Raw genomic sequence first — 6,822 nt, forward strand, 5'->3', positions numbered from 1 at the left:
TTTTAAATTTATGGCATATAGAATAAAATCACAAAATCCTTAGAAATATGGTGTATAATCGATTAAAAAGAACTACATTCAATATGCTGCAATGACAACCAATTCAATGCAATTACACAATATTCATTCTTAAAATATGTGAAATATTGTTGATCAAAGATTGTACAACTGCAACCAATTTTGACAACTTAAATGGCAGCCATCTTTGGCATTTTGAGTGTAAACCCAGGTAGCTGCCGCCGCTGCAACATTATATTGGACATAGATTCTATAGTTGGCTATAGATTATTAAGTTCGAGCTTGTAACAGATCATATATTGGTTATGCGCGCTCACCACAAGATGGTGTAGTGATATTAAACCAAAGTTTAACGGCATATTAACGATACGTTTTTCTCAGTCGTTGACAGCAACTCTCTTATCTATAGACGTTTTTTCCTAGATAAATAAGCATAAAGGTTTTATTTACGTGTATGACATTTTCACTGTAAACTAAAAGGTAGCCGCATTATATTAGGCATAGATTCCAATCAAATATGCTGCAGAATATTGAATTTGCGATTGTAACACATCATATATTAGTTATGCGCACTCACCACATGATGGTGTAGTGAAGCTAAACCAAAGTTTAACGGCAATTTAACGATACGTTTTTCTCAGAAATTTGATAGCAACACTAAATAAAATATGCAAGAGATTATTAAGTTCCCGATTGTAACATATCATATATTAGTTATGCGCACTCACCACAATATGATGCAGCGTTATTAAATCTAAGATTAACGTCATATTAACGTATTAATAATAATTAATTATTTATCTATGGACAGCACTTTTTTTATTCGTTGCATATAAGTATTCATGCTTACGCAACTGTAACAACCAGTTTTCCTACAATCTAGATTCTAGACCTATCTTTTAATGTGGCATACTCAAATAAAATCTATGTGATATACATTGGATCAACAACCACCTCCACTTTGCCTCTGATTACGACTTACATATTAAATATAACTGAATTGAATATCTGTATCATTAATATATTAATTATAATAATAAATAAAACTTCTACACGAATTTAAAAAAATGTATTTATTGCGAATTCATAATTATCAGTACAACACAAAATATACAAAGCAAAATATACGAAGCAGTAGCATTATGTATTAAAAGAAATATCACAATTATGCGCCGTACAAATATAAGTGGTACGAACAAGATTGTTTTTTTTTTATTAACTGTAAATTTAGAACTCACCTGAAATACTGCTGAATATTAAAAAAAAAGGTGTGAAAAGAAATACAGCCACTTTCTAAAAAGTAAATTTCACATAGAGTATAGCAGTCGAATTTACTTTATGCAAAGATTATTTTTTTATTTGAAACATTATTTTTAACTTCAAATTTTTAAGTAAATATTTGAAGAGGGGCAGATATATTTTAATATAGAATATGATTTAAAAAAAAAAAAAAAAAAAAAAAAAAACTAATAAGCAACAAAATGCTTCTAATGAACTTTTATTTTCTTCGCCTAAAAAGCATGTGCATTCAAAATAGGGGTTTTCTGCCAATATCCAAGTCTTTCTGCATCTTACAATGCATTCGTTTCCTTATTTACAAATATTTGAAAATATCGCAATTAATAATATTAATACAAGCATATGAATTTTCAGTAGATAACCAAATATTTGACTCTAAATAAAAATAGCATTTCAAAACAACATTAGCATAGTAAAAAAAATATTTTGTGCATAAACTTTTTTTTTAAATCCAACTCTTTGCTAACATTTACGCTCTTGACGTATCATGATTTATTCGATTATGCACATGATAAACATATAAGATACGATAAATTGATAAAAAAAAAATTGAACTCTACATGTAAATGCAATTTCCCATCAGACTTTTTTTTTCGAAATTCAATGCCAAAAATATATTTTAGAAGCTTACATCCCTTTATTAATTATCACTGAAAGAGTTCATAACAAACAAATAAAAGAAAGAATATATGCACACTAAAAATGCTTCTTAAGGCTCAACATGAATATATAAGAAACACCGAAGATAACATTGTAATACATAGAAGTATGAAGATTTGTTGCAAATTACATGTATACAATAAAAAATACAAATAAAAACAACGTTTCTCGAAACCATATTTATTTTCTATGTTTTAAAAATACGTATATTCCACATTCATTTTTTGAATAAAATAATATATTCATACTAAAATAACAGAAAAGTTTTCAACAATAAAAATATAATGAGTGTGAAGAGGATAAAATTGGAAAGTAAAGTAAATGGCCGTTTCTTCGTAATTAATAGTTGAAAAAAAAAATGGGATGAGATGTGTTAAACAAATAAAAAAAGGATAAAATGAGATGTGTTAAACAAATTAATTCAATTTATAAGATTACGCAGTATGTGTAAAACATAATTGAAAATCGTTTTTAACCAAAGCTAAATTTTTATTTTCGATATAAACCGTTGAACATTTTATCTAAACAGCTAATTCTAATTCTTTTTGATAAAATTTGTCATCAGTAAATTCATGCAAATTCCCTTAAGGCAAAAATATATATTGCGGCTAGTTTATGATTTGTTTGCATATTCAAATGTTTATGTAATCTTTATCTGCTATAATGTTTCAAATAATACAAATTTGCATCATAAGTTACGTAAACAATTTTAAACAAATTTTATAACCAGGCATTTTGCAATATTTTTCAAAGCACTTAGGATAACTTTACATCATTGGATGAATATTTAAATATTAAATAGTTCAGCATAAAGCACATTTAAGCCATATACGTATTTCCGAGGCTTCCCTTTTTAACATAATTTAATTTAATTAAACTGCTAATATGCTGTATTATATACAAAAAAGTTATATAGATAAGTAAATATAGCTATAATCAGCAGATATCGTTACAAACAAATATATATATATATATATATATATATATATATATATATATATATTATATATATATATTGAATTGACTAAAACGGCCAATGCGTCGAATTGGCATTGGCTGTTTTATTTGATTCAATATGTTTCAACGTCGAACCAAAAATCCTCAATGATGGTAGAGCCTTGGATTTGTAAATATTTTGTAGAGCTTCGAACAAAGAATACAAAAAGTAATAAAAAAAAAGTTTTTTTTTAAAAAAAAAAAACATTTCTTCATTTATTTACTATCGACGTTTCGGAACTAGGCACGTTCCATCTTTAAGACATCTGTCAAGAAACATGATTTTAGCAAACGATATGTTTAAGAAAAGCAGAAGATGGTGTATTTTTTATATAAAATGAATAAAATTGTGGAAAAAATGTACAGAAATATGACAACATAAACAAAATGAAAATGATAAAAATAAATGAGTAGATTATATAACAAAACAGTAAAACAGTTAAAAAATTAGAAAGTTTTAAGAAAAAGTTACTGACAAAACAGAATTTATCATCATTTTCATTTTGATAAAAAATTGGACAATTTCAACATAATGTTTTTAATTACTGGATGAATGCCCAAGAACAATTTTATCATATTATTTCACCTTCTGAAAAAAAAAACTCCCTTTATATAATCCAAGGGCTGAAAAATTGGACAATTTCAACATAAAATATTCAAGATTTTTTTTGTCATTCTCAAGACATTGCTTTTCAAATATTCTACAAGTTTCAAGACTCAACAAATTTCCTCAAGATTTTTTGCAAACCTACATATCAAGACCTCCTTCACTGAAGATAGGTCAAATCAAGACCCGAAACGTATGTTTTCTGAATAAAAACATTTTCTTTCAATAAAACTGTTTTTAATTACTGGATGGATGCCCAAGAACAATTTTATCATATTATTTCACCATCTGAAAAAAAACCTCTCGCTTATATATATATATATATATATATATATATATATATATATAATATATATAATATAGCAGTTAATTATGATGTCGAGATAATTTTCATATTCTCTATTAATTTTTTTAATAATTTTGACAACGAATGACATATTAATTGCAATATTTTCTATTTTAACTCAGCAGATTCAACAAATAAAACTTGTGTATTGTGTAGTCCATTTGAATACCTGTTATCTTTACATGAATCTGAGCAAACACTTTATTTTTCCAGTCGAAAAAATTACATGGTATCAAAATTTATTATTAAATTGAATTGTATTTGAATTTATACTTACATTATTTTGCACCACTGCCAATTATGTGATGTTGAGAAAGGCATCTTTGCAGGATGGATCAAAATACTATTGACATTCAAGAAAAAATAAGTACATTTCTCAAATCATGCACTTTTGAAGTCGGATCTTCATCATATTTAACATACAGATGTCATTTTAAATAATTTAGAGTAATATATTTTATGATTGTGCAGTGGCTATTCAATTAATGCGTCCGTCAATTAGAATATTGTGTCTCAGCAATTTCATCCGTTTCTACTGATCTGTGCATTTCCAACAAAGGCAAATAACTTAATATAAATGAAACTGTGTCTTTTGTTGTAAAAAAATTATCAATATAACTGCAAACCAAAAATTCTACAAAACTTTCATAACGACTTACTAAAGCAAGATTATATTTGAAAGCACATAAATTTATTGCAAAATAACACTGCACAAAAATATTTTTTACACAATTCAAAATAAATATAATTGTTTTAAATATCGTGGTAATAAATTACTAAGGAAAAAATTCTAAATTGTTCATTTTTTTAATTTATAATCACAAGCGTAAGTTATTTAGATAACGACACACAATTATTGAAAACGCGAGGTCTTTGGGATATAAAGTTACACAAAAACAACTTTTGTCTTTAAAACTAACATTCTATTTGTCACAAAACCACAATTATTTGATGATTTGTTCACTTAATTGCACAAGGTTTTCAACAAAAAAAAAGATAATTTAATTTAACTTCAATGTTAAATTCTGTTAAATTAAATTTTCTTTTACACAAACCACCCTGACACTGATATTAACACGACACAAATATTGTATAACTAATTACTAATTACATGAAATGAACCTATCATACACTTTCCACGTCACCACTAAAGATCTAGTACACATTATGAATGGAAAATCTCACACATTACAAAATCACTTGTAAAATACACAATTTTTTTTTATCAATTTCATTTTAACGTTTTGAAAAGTAATTGAATTGAAAATTAAAATCAAAATCTGAAATAAATGCTGAATTGTATAATAATTTGTTGTCAAATACTTCACTCAATACTAATCACATTTCACATCAGTTTTCTTGCAACGTGTTTAAATGAAATCAATGCTGCTTCTTCCATTGCGATCATGTGCAATAAATCTAAAATTTCTTATAAAGTACCTTAATATTATATTTATGGACTATATTATTATATTTTATAGTCAAAGTAAAACTTAAATATTATTTACCTTCAATTTGCAAGTGATAATACAAGAATTCTATCATAATATTCCTATAAATAACTTGGAATATGTAAAAGCTCTTTAAATTAGAAATTGTAAAATTAAATATTTGAATGATTCATTCAAAGCCCTACAAAAATTATATAAAAATAGTAAAATTACAGTATCATACCACCAAAAACCAATATGGATTAGGCTGTTCCACCTCTGACAACTACAATAACCAAATGGTCTTCTTTAAGCCCCTCCTCTGTGATTTGTGACATGTTCGCTTTAGCAATTCTGTCGAAAATTCACAAGGCGGGAAAGAGTAAAGCACTCCAGTTGCTTCTGTTTCTTTATTTAATAAGATATTACGCCTGCAGCTTCTTTCTGCTTGAGATATGAAACAAGATTTCTTAGTGGCCTAGTTTGCACACTAGTATCATCATTTGAAATTGAACCAGTAGATCCAGCAAGACCTAAAAATATCGCATGTGAACTAGATGTTGCAATCCGTTTTTGAACATCTTCAAGTTTGGTTGATCTAGTCTCAATCTTTGAGTTATTCTCAGATGATGCTTGCCATCTTCGTCTTTCATGAGTCCTTCCACAATATCATTATCACCATCAGTCAAATGAAACTTAGCAGGAAACAGAGAATTTTTAATATAAGTGCACCATGCCAGGTTGTTGTAGATTTGCGCGCAACTTCCGTAAAGTTCTGGCAGAAGCTAACATGCCACTACCAACACAACCTCGTCGAGTTGACGTATCTGAATCACTTTCAGGTGATCTATGCCTAGGTGAACGGGATCGAGATCTATCAACTCCAGGCTCCGAGAACCTGATCTCCTAATGCAGCGAGAAGTTTTCATAGTCCAACTCAGGAGGCAGACGTCTACTGACATAATCCTCTTCTCTATAGCCTTCACCATGATATCCTCCCCTGTACGCACCTCTAGTACCACGCCAAGGTCCACCACGGCCTCTATAACTTCTAGGAGGACCAGAATAGAAACTACTTCTTCCCACCCTTCGTAACTTTCATATTCTGGTACTCGCCTAAACTCAACACTATCTTCTGCAACTGGATATGCATGCTTAGGGCGAAATGGACCACCAGGCGTAACATCAGCAAAATCTAGCCTTAATCTACGATCAGGCCCACCTAAAGGAAAACCTCTCATTTCTTTAACAGCAGCCTGTGCTGCATCTATGAATCATACAAAATGTAAGCATTATTGTCCCCCTTAACATATTCAATTTTCTTTATAGCACCAAATCTATCAAATTCCCTCTCTAACTGTGGAACAGAAGTCCATGGCCAGACCCGCCCACCCATATTCTAGTGGTCGGTGTAGCTTTACATAACCTATTTTGCACTGAAATTTTCCTATGTATTGACCTGACAG

At 28.7% G+C, this 6,822-nt stretch overlaps 1 pseudogene; it reads right to left on the bottom strand.

Moving 5' to 3' along the window:
- Positions 1–5,326: 5,326 nt before the first annotated feature.
- LOC113374857 lies at positions 5,327–6,819 on the bottom strand (annotated as a pseudogene).
- Between the last annotated feature and the right edge of the window lie 3 nt (positions 6,820–6,822).

Source organism: Ctenocephalides felis, unplaced genomic scaffold (genome assembly GCF_003426905.1).
Source record: "Ctenocephalides felis isolate EL2017-DRISC unplaced genomic scaffold, ASM342690v1 CF-g0.4_SCAFFOLD_01886, whole genome shotgun sequence".
In the NCBI taxonomy this organism is placed as follows: Eukaryota; Metazoa; Arthropoda; class Insecta; order Siphonaptera; family Pulicidae; genus Ctenocephalides; species Ctenocephalides felis.